Source organism: Coffea arabica, chromosome 7c (genome assembly GCF_036785885.1).
Source record: "Coffea arabica cultivar ET-39 chromosome 7c, Coffea Arabica ET-39 HiFi, whole genome shotgun sequence".
Lineage (NCBI taxonomy): Eukaryota > Viridiplantae > Streptophyta > Magnoliopsida > Gentianales > Rubiaceae > Coffea > Coffea arabica.
The window spans coordinates 32328397-32348516 of record NC_092322.1 but is presented as its reverse complement, the minus strand read 5'-3'; the positions used below and the strand labels follow the sequence as shown (position 1 = coordinate 32348516).

The 20120-nt window shown below is 39.4% G+C and overlaps 1 pseudogene; it reads left to right on the top strand.

Annotated features, from left to right (window-relative positions):
- The first annotated feature begins 4010 nt into the window (after nucleotides 1-4010).
- On the top strand, nucleotides 4011-10256 carry LOC140010657 (uncharacterized; annotated as a pseudogene).
- Nucleotides 10257-20120: the final 9864 nt, after the last annotated feature.

Sequence of the window (20120 nt, the reverse complement as noted above, 5' to 3'; positions counted from 1 at the left end):
ATCGCGAAAAATGGGGCGCGACAACTTGGCGACTCCACTGGGGACGCTAGAGAGTCCAAGCACTTGGTTTAGTCGTTTTTTCTCTTTTTAACCCTTATATTTATCATATTTGGATGTTTTAGGTTGCATGTTTCTTTTTTAGGATGTTTTGCATTTCACACTCGTAATCGTTCCTCGTCTTACGTGTATGTGATGAATGGCTTATTTATTCATTTATTTATTTTTTCTCGTATCGCGCTTTGCATTTGGGTGGGGGAAAATATCACCGTAGAGCCTCCACACGTGTTTTAATTATAATCTCTCCCCTCAAAAGGAAGCACTTCATACGTGCATGCATTATTTTTACCCTATTTTTATTTTTCTCGTGGGCGCCATCCCACATCTCCTTGTAGGATTAGGATCGATTTCCTTAGGTAGGCGGATGGTGTGCTCTGTGCCCATAACGATGCCTAAGGGATCACTCAAGCCACCGACCGAAGGTTTTGGGATTGATGACCCTTAACTTTTTGGTCTGAAGGCTTGGGAGCCTGAAACCTTATCGAGTCTAGATGCATTAGTAAGCCAAACCTCATGCATCCATATTAGAAATTACCTATGATAGAGTCAACCTATCCAATTAGGAACACTAAGCACGAGGGGAGGGATTTCACCCCTCTTTCTGTGCTTTATTTACTCTTCATTCTTGTATCATTTATTGTCACAATGTGTTATATGTTACTTGTTGAACTAACATCTTCTTGTTTTCCCTTTTTCTGCATACACAAACTTTAGAAATAAGAGTCCTAACATGGTACTCGTTTAAGATGAGACCGCCTCTTATATCAAGCATGTTTAAATTTCAGTCAATTGCATATGCATATGTATTGCACATCATTTTAGGCTTACCCCGGCATTTAAAGGGGGTACTTTTAGGTCACATTTCAATTATTTCATTGTATATTTAATATGCTTTAATAAATTGTCATCATGCATTAACCATAGAGGGAATGCCGCATAGGGAATCCCACGGTAGGAATAAGTCACATTTTGTCTCGGATATGTAATCCAATGAGACTTGCATGTTTATGATTTTGTATGGCCTAAGGGGTAAAATCCCGAGGTAAGGTACTAAGAGTGAAATTCCTCCTCAGATGGCTCCGTGCAGAATGCTGAACCAGATACCTCGGGAACTAACGGACTGGAAAAATGATATGACACATGAGGTGAAAAGACTGTTCAAATATGTGGGATATTTACCGAGTCTTCTAAGCATAACCCCAAATGTTGCAATCATTCAAGCTCTACTTGGGTACTGGGATCCAGAAGGTTCTGTTTTTCGATTCGGTGAATGTGAACTAACACCAACTTTAGAAGAAATAGAAGGATTATTGCAGATACCTGGAAAAGGTTATCCTATGATATATCCAACTAATGGAACAAGGGAACAGTTTTATAGGTTTTTGGGATTAAGGCAGGCTAGTATGAACCAACATCCGGATGCGAGATCATGCCCGTTAGAGTTTCTGTATGAACGATTTGGAGAAAGAGGGTCCTATGAACAGTACCGAACCGATTTTTTTATAAGTAAGGAGCAATGGGTAGAGAAGCGAGTGCAAGCGTTTGGATTAGCTTTGATCAATTTGTTGTTGTTCCCGCAAAAGCATGGAAAGATCACATTTTTCACTATCAACATGGTTCAGAGCCTATTTTCAGGGATTAATGGAATGACCCCTACCTTGGTGCCTGTAATCATTGCCGACATCTTCACGGCCGCTACTGAATGTCAAAAGAAGAGAGGTTTCTTTTATGGGTCAAATTTGATACTCCAAATGTGGGCAATGGAGCATCTAGCGAAGAGAACGCTCAATCCTTTGGGATCTTGTCTCCCCGCAGAGAATTGGATCGAATCACACCGAGAAAGGGTCAAAAAGTATTATCGAATTGCATCTCCGACTCAGTTTATTCAAGAGTTCGATAACCTGGCACCTGAGAAAATACAATGGGTTTTGGATTGGACGAAAGTTAGGGATCCGGCTTTCACGACTACCCAACACAGTTTTATCCCCCTAGCAGGCACCAATGGATTGGTCGCATATGTTCCGCAACGAGTCATGAGGCAATTCGGGTATCCGCAAAGAATTCCGATGATACAAGAGATTGAAAATATCAGACTCAACACAGTTGCTGAAAGTCGGAGCATGGTATTGGAAGCTTGGGGAAATCTTCTTAGTTTAGAGAACTTGCACTTGGATCAAGTCAACAAATTGGAACCTAAGATCATTTCAGAATATAATGAGTGGATCAAACTGACAGTCGAACAAGCAAGAGAGAAAGCACAGTCTGCTTCCGCTAGCCCTGAAGAACAGATAGACAAGCTAAAGAAAGAGCTCGAGGATTATCAATTACAACTTATAGTGGCCGACCATGCCCTGGAAGACGCCCGAGCACAATTAAAGTGGGAGACAAGAAAAACTGAAAAGTTGGAGAGAGCCCTGGATGCATTTGACAAAATTCGAGAAGGAATTCGGAAGCTTAGTATAGGAAGTTCTAGGGAGTCTCAACGTACTAGTTTAGCAAGGCATGAGGATTTTGTAAAAATGGTCAGTCGAACCATCAATGAAGCTGTACAAAATGACTGAACTTGTCAGTGGTTAATGAGAATTTCTACTTGAATTTCTACATTCACTTACAGGTTTGAAATTGGAATTTTACCCCGAAGGTATTGCATCATGTTAGGCCGACCCTTGGCACAAAAAGGGCTCCCCATAGGACATGCATCCGAATTATTTAAATATCTACTAACTCATGTTTTTTTTCCTTTCTTTTTTTCTTTTTTCTTGAATAAATTACAGCAATTTGACAGAAAATCCAACCCTAAATGAGTTTCTTTTCCCCCCTATCAGGTATTTTTCACAATTGCTATCCAAAGAAGCCCCATCATCACCAGATCCCGAAGTAGAGCCTTGAGACAGTCTGTAAACATGAGTTCAGCGCCTGAAGCTTCGGAAAGATCTGCTATGGTTACATCACCAGACTTCACAGCATTGGGAGCTCAGTTAAATGAGGTACTTGGCAAGTTCAATGAGTTAAGTGCTGAAATGGCCGCACAAAGGCGTGTAATTGATCAGCTGGTCGCTAGCAACAATAGTGGTGGGGTCCCAAACGACCAAGAACCTATTGATAATCACCCACCTGCACAAGACTATCAACCACCCCACACATCCAATACCCAAACACCTTTCTTTCCTCCTTGCGCTAACCCACTTGAAAATACCTTCACCCGACTAAATTCAGACTTTTCCTATATGCATCCGAATTATGTATTGGTGAACCCAACCAGTAGTCAAATCCCTCAAACCCATCCACAAACCAATCTGAACATTCCCCCCAACCCTCAGGGACCCCACCACCATACTGCAGAGCCTTTTGTACTGGATACTGGATCTCAAGGGAAGGCGGCGATGGAAGAACAACCTACACCCATTGATAAAGATTTGTTAAGAAGGTTGGACCGATTCGATGATTTTATGAGAAAGAATCAAGGGTTGAGCAGGCATGGTGGTTTGGACTATGATGAATTATGTCTTTTCCCAGATATTCAGCTACCGTTGGGATTCAAAACCCCTAAATTCAGCAAGTATGATGGAACTGGAAATCCTAAGACGCACCTCAAAATGTTTGCCAACAAGTTAGGTAAACCTGTGGATGATGAGAGTTTGCCTATGCGTCTATTTCCGGAAAGTTTGGAGGGAGATGCTCTAGATTGGTATTCAAATTTGAAGTCTGAAGAGGTCAAAACCTGGTTGGATCTATCAACTGCTTTTGTGAAGCAGTATGAATTTAACTGTGAGTTGGCACCAACACGAACCACACTGGAGGGTACGAAAAGAAAGCCGTCGGAAGATCACAAGACCTACGCAAAACGGTGGAGAAAGTTAGCTGCCAAAGTGGAGCCTCCTATGACTGAGGAGGAGATTGTTCGTACTTTCATCAAGGCTCACGATCCACCCTATTTTGAAGAGATCTTTCGCATGACTGGAAGTCCATTTGCTGCTATCATTAACAAATTGGAGGAGTATGATGAATTTGTCAAAGCAGGAAAGATTGTTAATGTGTCTGCATTAAAGTTGCAATTAGATGCTCTACAAAATCAAAGCAACAATGGGAAAAAACCCCCATTCAAGAAGAAAGAAGGAGAAACTGCTTTTATATGGGATCAGGGCCCGTCTTTCAGACCCAAAAACCATCCCACCTATTATTTTCCTTACCCGTATTACACCAATCCTCAACCAGTCTACCACACCACTACCCAATTCCATCATTCTCGACCAAATCATTTGAATACCTCGCCCTTACCTCCAACTCCACAACCTGTTTTTCAAAATCACTCTCGTCCCATTTACCATTCCAGACCAACCCTGCAAAACAATAACCCTTCTCAAAATCCTTTGCAAACCAGTGGAATTCAAACTCAGAGGCAATTTCGAACCTTCACCAACTTGGGCCGACCTATTGATCAGTTGTATGAGCAATTAAAAGCAGCTGGAAAAATTGGCACTGTTCCTCCCAAAATCTATCCTAGAGGTCCTCCTGCCGGTTATGATCCGCATGTAATCTGTGCTTATCATTCTGGAAGTCCAGGTCATACCACTGGCAATTGTTGGGCTTTAAAACATAAAATTCAGGACATGATTGACTCTGGAGACATCCTTCTCAGAAGAAAGGGAGAGCAGGGACCAAATGTTAGTAAGAATCCTCTTCCTGAGCATGGGAGCACTGTGGGGGTTATCATTGCTGATGAAGATTTTGTCGACCCCAGTCAGTACATTGTAGATGAAACTGAAGTAGTTGGCGTGATGGAGACTGACCATGCGGAGATGAGGAAACTACTGTTTGTTAAAGAGTCCATAACTAAGGATAGTGCTGAGAAAAAATTAAAATCTTTTGTGTTTGAGAAAGATGAGCCGTTTATGGTAGAAGGAGGGCCTTCCGAGGTTGACAATTCTGAGGTTCCTTTTATTTTGGATCTTCCTTCTTTTGAATGGGATATATCAGAGCCTGCCATTCTCGAATTTCCAGAGCAAATGCCTGTCAATAACTTGCAAGAGGTACCATGGAACTACGAGGAGCCCAGTCTGTTAATTGGGGGTAAAGATTGTTTGAAGGAAGATATATCTACTATTACTAGATCTGGAAAAATTGTGGGAAACTCCGATATTGATGTTCAATCCAGGGCCAAAGTTAAATCTCCAACACCCAAGCCTCGTGTGTCTGAAAATGAAGCTGTAGATTTTCTGAAAATGCTGAAAAGAAGCGAGTACAAAATAGTGGAGCAGTTGGATAGGATGCCTGCTCAGATTTCTTTTTTGAATCTTCTCTTGACTTCCGAGCTGCACAGAGAAGCATTGCTCAAAATTCTGAACGAAGCTCAAGTCCTTAAAGATATTCCGGTGGATAAATTTTCTAACATTGTGGGGAATGTACTTGCCGCTAATCATATTACCTTCTCCGATGATGATCTGACTGCAGAAGGGATCGGGCATAACAGAGCTTTGTATATATCGGTCCGTTGCAATGGAAAGCTGTTGCCGAGGGTTTTAGTGGATAATGGGTCAGCGTTGAATATCTGTCCATGGAACACTCTCACCAAGCTTGGATTTCTTGATATTAAACTCCGTCCATCTGCAACTGTGGTTCGAGGATTTGATGGTTCAAGGAGGGAATCTATGGGTGAAGCAGATCTCGTATTGGAGATAGGCCCTGCTCAATTCCAAGTTACTTGCCAAGTCATGGATTTCTCCAGTGTTTACAACATTTTACTTGGAAGACCTTGGATACATGCTTCCAATTCAGTGCCATCTTCTCTGCATCAAATGTTGAGGTTTATTACGAATGATCAACTCATTACTGTATTTGCTGAGGATGACTGTACCATGATCATTGATGCAAAATTCAAAGGTGAAGACAGAAAAGGGACTCCAATTTCATCTCATCATGTTGCTGACATAGTCTCTGTAGGATGGGCATCTAGGGATAAGTCGTTCACTCAATCAGATTTGCCAGAGGCCAGTATTATGATGGCTAGGGAGATGATCCGAGGCGGATACGAAATAGGAAAAGGTCTTGGGAGGGAATTGCAAGGAATTTTGGAGCCAATAGAGATCCCGACGCAGAAGGATACATTTGGACTGGGATTTCATCCAACTGCTAAGGATAGAAAGGAAATGCAAGCTCGGAAACAAGCCGAAAAGAAGGGCAAGCAAACTGCCTTATATATCCCTCCGCTATATCACATTTTTCCTCGTCCATCGGAGGTGATTATGCCTGAAACGAAGAATCCTGTGGAGGAGATTGAAGTGGACCTGTCTCAGCTATTTGTCGGGGCTACTTGTGAGGAGGAGCCATCGGAGAATGCAGAATTTTTGCCAATTACCAAAGGAGCTATTCAGAATTGGACTGCTGATTATCTTCCCTCTCGAAGGGAATTTCGGTAAATTTAAGGGGATTGTCTTTTGTCTAGATCACATCCAGATAGGACAGTAGTCTGGATCTTTTGTTAAAAGAAATTGCTTTCATCTTTTAAACCTTTATTCTTGTTTCAGTTAATATAACTTGCTTTGTTCAAGAAAATTGCTGAAACGAAAATAAAGGTTTGGGTTAAATATGTCTTTAAATAGCAATCATGTCTGTATATTTATCTTTTTGTGAAGTCACGATGCTTTTTGAATTTAATGAAATGAAAGGCTTCTCCAGTATTTGCTATTTGTTTATTACTTATGTTCTATTCTATTTTCAGATGGCCACAAATAAAATCTTTTGACCCTTTGGATGTCACCATTTTGGAATTCGATGGCTGCAACCTCGATATCTCTCATGAACTTGAAATCATGCAATCTGAAATTCAAAGCGAGAGCGATATTGAGGAAGAATTTGAGTCTATTTCAAGGGATTTAAAACAGTATGAAGAGAAACCCAAACCCAACTTAGAAGAAACAGAAATCATCAATATTGGCACGAAGACGGAGGTTAAAGAAGTTAAAGTCAGCATTCATTTGAATAGGAAACAAAAGGAGGAAATGATTGAATTCTTAATGCTTTTTCAAGATGTGTTCGCATGGTCATACGATGATATGCCAGGAATCTCTACAGACATAGTGGTTCACAGGTTGCCAACCGATCCAAATTTTTTACCTGTAAAGCAGAAGCCACGTAAATTCAAACCATAAATGAGTCTCAAAATAAAGGAGCAAATCGTGAAACAGCTCAATGCTAAGATAATCATGGTGTCTCATTATCCCATCTGGCTATCGAATCCTGTGCCAGTGCCTAAGAAATCTGGGGAGGTGCGAGTATGCGTTGATTACAGAGATCTGAATAAGGCCAGTCCGAAAGATGATTTTCCTTTGCCAAATATTCATATTCTTTTGGACAACACTGCTGGACACGAAATTGAATCTTTTGGTGATTGTTTTGCTGGGTATCATCAAATCTTAATGGCAGAAGAGGACAGAGAAAAAACCTCTTTTATCACCCCATGGGGAACCTTTTGTTATCGAGTGATGCCTTTCGGGTTGAAGAATGCTGGAGCCACTTATCAGAGGACAATGACTACCATGTTCCATGACATGATCCACAAAGAGATGGAGGTTTATGTGGATGATATCATAATTAAATCCAAGAAGGTTGAGGACCATTTGGTTGATTTAAAGAAGCTGTTTGAAAGATTGAGGAAGTATAATTTGAAGTTGAACCCTGCAAAATGTGCTTTTGGAGCTCCGGCGGGTAAGTTATTGGGTTTTATTGTCAGCAAAAAGGGTATAGAGATAGACCCTGCGAAAATAGAAGCAATTCGAGATATGCCCATTCCAAAAAGTCAAAAAGATGTGAAGAGTTTTCTTGGAAAGATCAATTTCATTGGCCGATTCATTGCACAGTTAACCTCTACCTGTGAGCCTCTGTTCAAACTGTTGAAAAAGAATGCGCCGATGGATTGGAATGAAGATTGTCAGCAAGCTTTTGATAAGATCAAAAATTACTTGTTAAATCCTCCGGTCTTAGTGCCACCTCAGCCAGGGAGACCTCTGATTATGTATTTGTCTATTCTTGATGAGGCTGTTGGATGCGTTCTGGGACAACATGATGAATCTGGGAGAAAGGAGCAAGCCATCTACTATCTGAGCAAGAAATTTACAGCATATGAGGCTAACTATTCTTTCCTTGAGAGAAGTTGTTGTGCTTTAGCATGGGCAGCTCAGAAGCTGAGACATTATTTGCTCGGTTATACCACTTACCTGATTTCCCGTTCCGATCCTCTGAAATACCTGTTGGAAAAGTCGATGCCCACGGGACGTATGGCTAAGTGGCAAATGATCCTTTCCGAATTCGATATTGTCTTCACAACGTAAAAGGCAGTCAAGGGTCAAGTTATAGCAGATCATTTGGCGGAAAATCCAAGAGATGATGATTACCAGCCATTGCATACCTACTTTCCTGATGAAGAAATTCTGTTCGTTGGAGCAGTTGAGAACATGAGTGAGCAGCATCTTGGATGGAGGTTATTTTTCGACGGTGCGTCAAACTCTTTTGGAGCTGGAATTGGAGCAGTTTTAGTGTCGCCTGAAGGGAAACATTATCCTGCTACTGCCAAATTACAGTTTCCGTGTACTAACAACATGGCTGAGTATGAAGCTTGTATTTTTGGATTGAAAATGGCATTGGACATGGAGATCAAGGATCTGATAGCATTCAGTGATTCTGATTTACTTGTGCACCAGACGCTTAAACAGTGGGTAACTCGGGATTCAAAAATTATGTTGTATCATTGTAACTTGCTTAGTTTGGCCAGCAAATTCAGGAATTTGGAACTCAGACATATTCCCCGCACTCGTAACGCCTTTGCTGATGCTTTAGCTACTCTGTCTTCGATGATCCAACATCCAGATGAGCTGGTGATTGAACCTATACAGATCCAACTTCAGAATAGGCCAGCGCATTGTCTGGTTACAGAAAGGGTCACTGATAGTCGCTCCTGGTACAAGGATATTAAGGAATTCATGAAAACGGGATCTTACCCTCCTGATACTGATTCTGTTGCAAAAAGTTTCTTACGCAGGATGTCAGCAAGATTTTTCTTGAATGGAGAAGTGCTGTATAAGAAAACATCTGATTTGGGCCTTTTGAGATGCATCAATGAAGAGGAAGCCGATTATATGATGAAAGAAGTGCATAGTGGGGTTTGTGGGCCACACATGAATGGGCATCTACTGGCTAAGAAGATCATGAGAACAGGATATTTTTGGCTTACCATGGAGCATGACTGTGTAGATTTTGTTAGAAAGTGTGTTAAGTGTCAAATGCATGGTGATGTTATACGTGCTCCTCCTACAGAATTGCATAGTATGACTGCTGCATGGCCATGTTCGATCTGGGGAATGGATGTAATCGGAACTATTGATCCTCCTGCTTCAAATGGGCATCGATTCATTTTAGTGGCAATTGAATATTTCACCAAGTGGGTTGAGGCCGCGTCCTATAAGCACGTGACTAAGAAAGTGGTGTCGGATTTCTTGAGAAATAATATCATCTGTCGTTTTGGGGTACCAGAGACGCTGATCACTGATAATGCCAAAAACCTCAACAATGATATGGTGGATGGATTATGTGAACAGTTCAAGATCAGACATCGAAATTCTGCTATTTATAGGCCTCAGATGAATGGAGCCGTTGAAGCCGCAAATAAAAATTTGAAAAAGATTATCCGTAAGATGACTGAAGCACACCGGGATTGGCATGAGAAGCTGCCTTATGCACTAATGGCATACAGAACTACCATCAGAACTTCTACTGGTGCAACTCCTTACTCTCTTATGTATGGAATGGAAGCAGTCCTGCCTGCAGAAGTTGAAATTCCTTCCTTGCGCATTCTGATGGAAGCTCAGATAAAAGAAGCTGAATGGGTCAGAGAACGTCAGGAGCAGTTGTCTCTGATTGATGAAAAGAGGTTGAATGCCGTGTGTCATGGACAATGTTATCAGCGACGAATGGCTCGGGCTTACAACAAAAAAGTCAAGCCCCGCTTATTTGAAGTTGGAGATAAGGTTTTGAAACGGATTCTTCCAATGCAAGATGAGGCTAAAGGGAAGTTTGCTCCCAATTGGCAAGGACCATTCATTATTAAAAAAGTGCTATCCGGAGGAGCGCTTATTCTTATGGAAATGGACGGTCAAGTTTTTCCCCAACCAATCAATGCAGACATGTGCAAAAAGTTTTTCATTTGAAGAAAAAAAAAAAAAAAAAAAAACACTGCAAGAGACGGATTTCAGGCATACTTCCTCTCATTTTTCCATTTCGATATTCTACCCCTAATTTTTCTTCTTTCCTTTTGACTTTTCATAACCATTTTCCTTTTCGCTTGGTTGTCCCTTAAGATCACTAACCCCATACTGGGGCAATTCGTTTCTTAAAAAAAGAGAGAAAAAAAATAAATAAAAAATAAAAAAAAGAGAGAGAAAATAGAGATTCTGTCAGAATTAAACTGGGACAAATTTTATCTCTTTCTCACCCTAGATCGGGGTAAGTTTTGAAAGAATACTATCTCAAATGATTGCAAACCCATCATATGATCCGCTGTCAAGCCTTTCAAGCCTTAACCTTTCCTTTGCTACTCTATCCGATCCTAATCACAAGAACCAAAATTGCCGAATTTCGTCTTTTGCAGTACTTTGAAAAAAAAAAAAAATTTTTCAACTAGCAAATGATGTAAATACAAACTTTTCTGAAACATGTCAGAGAAGATTGTCTCACTGATGCTACTCATTATCAGAGTATGACTGCAATGATACAGTTGGGATTAAACTTGTCTTGTCTATGTCTCTGGGTGAAAACCTGAAAGGGCACCTTCTCTAAAAAAAAAAAAAAAAAAAAAAACAAAACAAAACAAAAACAAAAAAAAAAGAAAAAAAGAAAAAAAATTGAAAATGAAAAGGGTGGGGGTAACCTTAGTGAAAACCCGAAAGGGCGCTGAGGTAGGGTTTTGGAGTACAAGAGAATCAGCGGCAGAGAAGAAGATGTTGAGGTCTGAAAGCTGGTGACTATGTTGATTTGGGTCTCGTTTATACTGTTGTTCTTTTGCCGACAATGAATTCCAAAATGGATGACTACGAAAGGGTCAGATGGAACATTTTTCCTCATCAAAGGCCATCCTCTAAATACGAATCCAAATTTTGATCCTTGGGTCTGTATTCAAAAATTCAACAATTTTGTTTTACTATTCTATTTGCAATTTATTTATTCTGTATCATTACTTATTTTACATTAGCATTATTGCATAATATTTTTTTTTATTTTTAATTAATTGTTTAATGTTTCTCATTCTTTGGGTCTTATTCAAAAGACAATCCCTTATAATTTATCCCACGGAAGTCATGAAATCGAAAGTCCTGTGATAATAAAGTACTGTCAGTTGACATTCAACAGTTGCAAGGATTTTGAAGGGGATTACCGACCGAACCTAAGGGAGCGATTTGGCGATACTGAAACTCATGTTTACATGGTTCTCAAGGCGAATGGATCACATGGTGGCGGCAGTATCTTCATTACCACTGTTTCGTTTCTTCCTTTTTTGCAGGAAATTATGTGACACAATACTGGCTTAATTAAACATGATTCACACTGAGGCAAACGGTAAAAGGACTGAGCTCCAAGTGTTGCTATACATTTCCGAAAAAAAAAAAAAATCATCATTATTCCCTTCCTTTTAAAGTTTGAAAAATCAAAAGAGTTGCAAGTCCGCCAAGTAAGTTTTCTTGGTTTATTACTACTTGAGCAACATGCATTTTAATCTTTCAGTTTGATGGTATTGAACTTGCATTTTAATTTCTTTCAGTGTTTAATTGGGCTCGGGTCAATCCCACCAATCTGTTAAAAAAAAAAAAAAAAAAAAATCAAATCAGAAGATCATATTTAAATTTCTGTTGGTGAGTCTCAGCGTCCACCACGCACCCTTCTATCTCCCATTCTTGACAATTTAAATTCCTGTTAGAGCGTAATCGCGTCCCTCCGCGCGTCAATTTAATTTTCTGTTGGTGAGTCTCAGCGTTCACCGCGCACCCTTCTACCTCCCATTCTTGACAATTTAAATTCCTGTTGGAGCGTAATCGCGTCCCTCCGCGCATCAATTTAATTTTCTGTTGGTGAGTCTCAGCGTCCACCGCGCACCCTTCTACCTACCATTCTTGACAATTTAAATTTCTGTTGGTGAGTCTCAGCGTCCACCGCGCACCCTTCTACCTCCCCTTCTTGACATTTAATTTCCTGTTGGAGCGTAATCGCGTCCCTCCGCGTATTTTTTTTTTCTAAAAGATCAAATTTAATATCTTGTTGGTGAGTCTCAGCGTCCACCGCGCACCCTTCTACCTCCCCTTCTTGACATTTAATTTCCTGTTGGAGCGTAATCGCGTCCCTCCGCGTATTTTTTTTTCTAAAAGATCAAATTTAATATCTTGTTGGTGAGTCTCAGCGTCCACCGCGCACCCTTCTATCCCCCTTCTTGACAATTTAAGTTTCTGTTGGTGAGTCTCAGCGTCCACCGCGCACCCTTCTACCTCCCCTTCTTGACATTTAATTTCCTGTTGGAGCGTAATCGCGTCCCTCCGCGCATCTTTTTCTAAAAGATCAATTTAAATTTCTGTTGGTGAGTCTCAGCGTCCACCGCGCACCCTTCTACCACCCCTTCTTGGAGCCTAACCGCGTCCCTCCACGCATCTTTTTTCAAAAAAAAAAAAAAAAAAAAAATCAAAAAACTCAAATTTAATATCTTGTTGGTGAGGTCTCAGCGTCCGCCGCGCACCCTTTTACCCCCATTCTAAGCAATCACATTTAATTTTTTGTTGGAGCGTAATCGCGTCCCTCCGCGCATCTTTTTCTAGTTATGAGAAGTTATGTTTCTTGACTGTTTTGATTAATAATTGTGTTGTCTCATTCATTTTGTATTTCATGTTTAGAAGTTCTGATAACTCAGACTTTTTCGACTTTGCAAAAATCACAGTTGGTCAATGCACTTGTTTCATTGTGGTTTACTTGTAATTCGAACTACGTTTGACCTGATTCCCATGGTGGGATACGTAGGCAACTCTACATGAGTTCGGTCACATGTTTTGCAATATTATCGCATCATTTTGTCCAATAATTTCAGCCAAGTGTTGGCTTGTTTATTTTGGCTCAGGTACAGCTAGAAGAGACAGGTAAACAATTTGGTGTCTACGTCTTTGTCTTGAGTTTCTTTGAAACTCTAGACAAAGAGGGGCAAGCTGTAGACACCAAATTTTTGTCAATTTTTAATGTTTTCCTAAATTTTTATCTATTTAATAAGTTATCTATTATTATTATTATTAATGTGTAATTTTTCTCATTTTTGCAGGTTTATTTTAGAAAAGAAGAAAAAAAACAACAACAAAACAAAAACAAACAAAAAAAAAAGGGAGAAAAGTTAAAAGCAAAAAAAATTCAAAAAAAATTCAAAAAAAATCAAAAATCAAATCAAAATCAAATTATTACTAAACTTACACATTTTCATCATTTTCTCTACCAAAACCCCTATTAACCCATTCTACACTCAACTCCCAGGGGCTTTTCTTTTCATTTGGCAGAAGCCATCATTTTGAAGGAAACCAAACCCATTTGACTCCCTCTTAGCCATGAGTTTTTGCTCTGCCAACACTCAACATTTGCAGAGGAAAAAACACGCACAAAAAGCTAATTTGGCGACCCATTTTTCCTCACTCGGCTCTCTCTGGAAAAAATCAGACAGGCCACAAAGAAAAAAAATTCTCCACTCTTCCTCCCCCAAAAATACATCCCTCGGCCCTCTCTAGTTTCAGGAGACCAAAAAGACAAGCCACAAAAAGGAAAAAAAGCACTCCAATCCCTCTGGACTCACTGGGCAGAGGCAGAAAAAAAAGAAACGCACGAGAGAAGAGGAAGGGAAGCTCTCGGAATTTTGCAGCCTGACCCCTCACTCTCCCTCTCTCGGACTTGGGCGGAGGAAACAAACAGAACAGAGAAAAAAAATCGTCCCCAACTCCTCTCGGTTCCATCTCAACCTCACACACACCTACATTGAGGTATTTTTTTTAGTTTTTGTCTAGCACATTAAATCAATGCTTCATTGTTTAGTTTTCTTTCATTTCTGCTGGCTGCCTCGTATTGTTGTTGTTGCATTGCTGAAAATTGGGAAATGGCATGAACTAGATGAAGGAAAAGGAAATGATGTCTGTGAATGCATATTAATTGTTTGAAAAAATGCCAAAAAGATTTTAGGGACTGTTTTGCCTTAATGTAGTCTTTTATTATTGTTTTCTGGTTAGTTAAAATCATAGTTGTATTGTAGAGGTTATAAGGAGTATTGTAATATATTTTTTATGATTTTTGGTGAAAGATTTGGGTGTTTTAAAAAATAAAAACTGGACTGTATTTTGACTTTTTGGCCACTTTCAGATCATCTTTTGTAAAAACTAACTCCGGAAATGGAACCTACGCGAAAAATCGAGTGAGGGGGTGTATTTTGGTGAAATTTTGTGATCGGAAAAATGGCCGGCGACCGGCGGTGGCGGCGCCGGCAGCCGCCATGTCAGCCATGGTTGGCGGTGGCGAGGAGCTTCAGCCGGCCAGCCAAGGAAAAGAAGAACCGGAAGGGTAGAAGAAGAAGGAAAAGAAAAAGAAGAAAAAGAAAAGAAAAGAAAGAAAAAAGGGGATTGGGCTAATGTTTATTTTTTCGGTTGGGCCAAGAGCTAGTTTTGTTAGGTTTTGGGGTTGGGCTTTGGTTTATGTTTCTTTTGGGTTTCGGTTGGGCTGGGAGGTTAGAGCCCATGTGTTTTTGGCTGGGTTTGAGTGATAAAAGACGGGCTGGCCTGTGTGTTTTGGCTTGGGTTTTCAGTTGGGCTTAGGTATGTTCGGCCCAAGTAAAATAAAAAGGGAGGCCCGATGCCCTTTTCTTGCCCAAATCAGAAACGAACTTGCACTTTAGCCCCTATTTTTTGGAGTAGTTTCATTGTGGCCCAGAATATTTTAATTTTATTTCATATAGGTCCTTATAGTAATTTCACTTTGGTCCCTAAAATTTATCTTTCATTTAATTTTGACCCCTGAACTTTGAAAAAATATAATTTTTGTCCCCAAAAGTTTTTCAATTTTTGCAATTCAGTCCCTAATGAATTTTGACTCTTTTTATTGTGATTGTTTCTTTTATTTAATAGCTAATTATGTCGCTTTTGAATATATTTAACTTGCAATTTTTAGATGTTCTTAAATTTCTTTGCGTTTGACATGTTAACGTGAATTTAGTGTTTTAACATTATTATTATTATTTTCAATTAAAGTGGTGCCATGATTCTTTTGTTCATTGTGAGTATAAATAGGACAATTTGACTCCATTTAGTCACCACTTCAAACGGGAGGTACCCCTATTTTTATTATTTCAATGTCAATTATGTGCTCTTATGTGCTCCTATGTGTTCCTATGTGTTTATATATTTTTATATGTTTTATTTATTGCATTTAAATGTTCATTTAAATTTTCTTATATTATATTTGTTTAGTTTATTTTTATAATGATTCAAGAGGTATTTAAATACCTCAAAAATGTAATAGATAGGATAATTAGATTTGTTTTATTATATTTTTTCCTTCTAGTTTGTAGTTAGGCACTCCCCGATGTAATAGATAGGTTGCGTGTTTATGTGGCTTATGTGTTATGTGTTTTATCCGCTTTTCTTAGGATTCTGGCATCTAGATATTATGTCTACGTGTTATGTGTTACGTGCTCTTATGTGTTTATTTGTTTTAATTTATGTTTTATTTGTTTCACTATGAATTGTTAATGCATGACGTCATCACACTAGTCCAACGCTAGTTGTGACTTTTTCCTCTATTTACTTGCTAGTCCAATGCTAGTAAGGATTTTTAGAAATGGGTTAGTCCAATGCTAGACCCTCTAGGCCGACTTGCGCTAGATTCATTTTGTGTGATATTCATTACATTTTCATGCATATTTTTTTATCTTTAGGATTTTTCTCATATTGTATAATATTCCCTATTACATTACCCCATATCCTCTATATGTGTTAATCATGTCATTTAGAATTGCATTTCATTTAAATTAGTTCATTTGCCTGTTCATATTAGGAGAATTATTCTTTAAATATGGGAAATGGGGTGATTATAACTTTTTAGTTTAAATACTCCATTAATCCCTACATAAGAAAATCATGTCACGAATTTTTGTCCCCCATACCCGTTATGCTTGCATTCATTTTTCTTTGCTCACTTCCTTATGTATATAATTTAATTTTCTTTTCTTTTCTTTTAATTTCATCATTTGCATACTCGTGACACCTTCAAGGAATTATTTTGGCCTTCGCAATTAATGTGATTGGTTCAATTAAACCCTTGAATGAACATTTTGATCTTTTCGATATTTTATAAATTTAGGTTTGCATCTATGTAAGAAACATCCAAATATGATAAAATCAAGGGTTAGATTAGGAAAATTTTGGCTAAAACCTCGCAACTAGCTTAGACTAGGTTGAAAGGGTGCCTTAGCTTTGAATTAATTGAACCTTTGCCTTCCCTTTCTTCAACCGTGACTCCCGAACTCATTTTCTCTGTTTTCAAAGACCTGGAGTTGTCGAAAAGGGTTTTATTTTATTTTTGTAAAAAATATTTTTTGGGTGACTTGGTACACCAAAATCCCATACCAAGTGGCGACTCCTATTTTTTCTTAAAAACCCTTTTAGACTAAATTTTGGACCCAAATTGTCGCATTCTTTTTAAGTCCCATTCTAGGTCCTTTTTTTTATCTATTATTAATAAATCACATCTTTTTATAAACACCTTCTTATTTACTTTCTTTTCCATCGCGAAAAATGGGGCGCGACAAAAGGCTCACGATCCACCCTATTTTGAAGAGATCTTTCGCATGACTGGAAGTCCATTTGCTGCTATCATTAACAAATTGGAGGAGTATGATGAATTTGTCAAAGCAGGAAAGATTGTTAATGTGTCTGCATTAAAGTTGCAATTAGATGCTCTACAAAATCAAAGCAACAATGGGAAAAAACCCCCATTCAAGAAGAAAGAAGGAGAAACTGCTTTTATATGGGATCAGGGCCCGTCTTTCAGACCCAAAAACCATCCCACCTATTATTTTCCTTACCCGTATTACACCAATCCTCAACCAGTCTACCACACCACTACCCAATTCCATCATTCTCGACCAAATCATTTGAATACCTCGCCCTTACCTCCAACTCCACAACCTGTTTTTCAAAATCACTCTCGTCCCATTTACCATTCCAGACCAACCCTGCAAAACAATAACCCTTCTCAAAATCCTTTGCAAACCAGTGGAATTCAAACTCAGAGGCAATTTCGAACCTTCACCAACTTGGGCCGACCTATTGATCAGTTGTATGAGCAATTAAAAGCAGCTGGAAAAATTGGCACTGTTCCTCCCAAAATCTATCCTAGAGGTCCTCCTGCCGGTTATGATCCGCATGTAATCTGTGCTTATCATTCTGGAAGTCCAGGTCATACCACTGGCAATTGTTGGGCTTTAAAACATAAAATTCAGGACATGATTGACTCTGGAGACATCCTTCTCAGAAGAAAGGGAGAGCAGGGACCAAATGTTAGTAAGAATCCTCTTCCTGAGCATGGGAGCACTGTGGGGGTTATCATTGCTGATGAAGATTTTGTCGACCCCAGTCAGTACATTGTAGATGAAACTGAAGTAGTTGGCGTGATGGAGACTGACCATGCGGAGATGAGGAAACTACTGTTTGTTAAAGAGTCCATAACTAAGGATAGTGCTGAGAAAAAATTAAAATCTTTTGTGTTTGAGAAAGATGAGCCGTTTATGGTAGAAGGAGGGCCTTCCGAGGTTGACAATTCTGAGGTTCCTTTTATTTTGGATCTTCCTTCTTTTGAATGGGATATATCAGAGCCTGCCATTCTCGAATTTCCAGAGCAAATGCCTGTCAATAACTTGCAAGAGGTACCATGGAACTACGAGGAGCCCAGTCTGTTAATTGGGGGTAAAGATTGTTTGAAGGAAGATATATCTACTATTACTAGATCTGGAAAAATTGTGGGAAACTCCGATATTGATGTTCAATCCAGGGCCAAAGTTAAATCTCCAACACCCAAGCCTCGTGTGTCTGAAAATGAAGCTGTAGATTTTCTGAAAATGCTGAAAAGAAGCGAGTACAAAATAGTGGAGCAGTTGGATAGGATGCCTGCTCAGATTTCTTTTTTGAATCTTCTCTTGACTTCCGAGCTGCACAGAGAAGCATTGCTCAAAATTCTGAACCTTCTCCGATGATGATCTGACTGCAGAAGGGATCGGGCATAACAGAGCTTTGTATATATCGGTCCGTTGCAATGGAAAGCTGTTGCCGATGGTTTTAGTGGATAATGGGTCAGCGTTGAATATCTGTCCATGGAACACTCTCACCAAGCTTGGATTTCTTGATATTAAACTCCGTCCATCTGCAACTGTGGTTCGAGGATTTGATGGTTCAAGGAGGGAATCTATGGGTGAAGCAGATCTCGTATTGGAGATAGGCCCTGCTCAATTCCAAGTTACTTGCCAAGTCATGGATTTCTCCAGTGTTTACAACATTTTACTTGGAAGACCTTGGATACATGCTTCCAATTCAGTGCCATCTTCTCTGCATCAAATGTTGAGGTTTATTACGAATGATCAACTCATTACTGTATTTGCTGAGGATGACTGTACCATGATCATTGATGCAAAATTCAAAGGTGAAGACAGAAAAGGGACTCCAATTTCATCTCATCATGTTGCTGACATAGTCTCTGTAGGATGGGCATCTAGGGATAAGTCGTTCACTCAATCAGATTTGCCAGAGGCCAGTATTATGATGGCTAGGGAGATGATCCGAGGCGGATACGAAATAGGAAAAGGTCTTGGGAGGGAATTGCAAGGAATTTTGGAGCCAATAGAGATCCCGACGCAGAAGGATACATTTGGACTGGGATTTCATCCAACTGCTAAGGATAGAAAGGAAATGCAAGCTCGGAAACAAGCCGAAAAGAAGGGCAAGCAAACTGCCTTATATATCCCTCCGCTATATCACATTTTTCCTCGTCCATCGGAGGTGATTATGCCTGAAACGAAGAATCCTGTGGAGGAGATTGAAGTGGACCTGTCTCAGCTATTTGTCGGGGCTACTTGTGAGGAGGAGCCATCGGAGAATGCAGAATTTTTGCCAATTACCAAAGGAGCTATTCAGAATTGGACTGCTGATTATCTTCCCTCTCGAAGGGAATTTCGGTAAATTTAAGGGGATTGTCTTTTGTCTAGATCACATCCAGATAGGACAGTAGTCTGGATCTTTTGTTAAAAGAAATTGCTTTCATCTTTTAAACCTTTATTCTTGTTTCAGTTAATATAACTTGCTTTGTTCAAGAAAATTGCTGAAACGAAAATAAAGGTTTGGGTTAAATATGTCTTTAAATAGCAATCATGTCTGTATATTTATCTTTTTGTGAAGTCACGATGCTTTTTGAATTTAATGAAATGAAAGGCTTCTCCAGTATTTGCTATTTGTTTATTACTTATGTTCTATTCTATTTTCAGATGGCCACAAATAAAATCTTTTGACCCTTTGGATGTCACCATTTTGGAATTCGATGGCTGCAACCTCGATATCTCTCATGAACTTGAAATCATGCAATCTGAAATTCAAAGCGAGAGCGATATTGAGGAAGAATTTGAGTCTATTTCAAGGGATTTAAAACAGTATGAAGAGAAACCCAAACCCAACTTAGAAGAAACAGAAATCATCAATATTGGCACGAAGACGGAGGTTAAAGAAGTTAAAGTCAGCATTCATTTGAATAGGAAACAAAAGGAGGAAATGATTGAATTCTTAATGCTTTTTCAAGATGTGTTCGCATGGTCATACGATGATATGCCAGGAATCTCTACAGACATAGTGGTTCACAGGTTGCCAACCGATCCAAATTTTTTACCTGTAAAGCAGAAGCCACGTAAATTCAAACCATAAATGAGTCTCAAAATAAAGGAGCAAATCGTGAAACAGCTCAATGCTAAGATAATC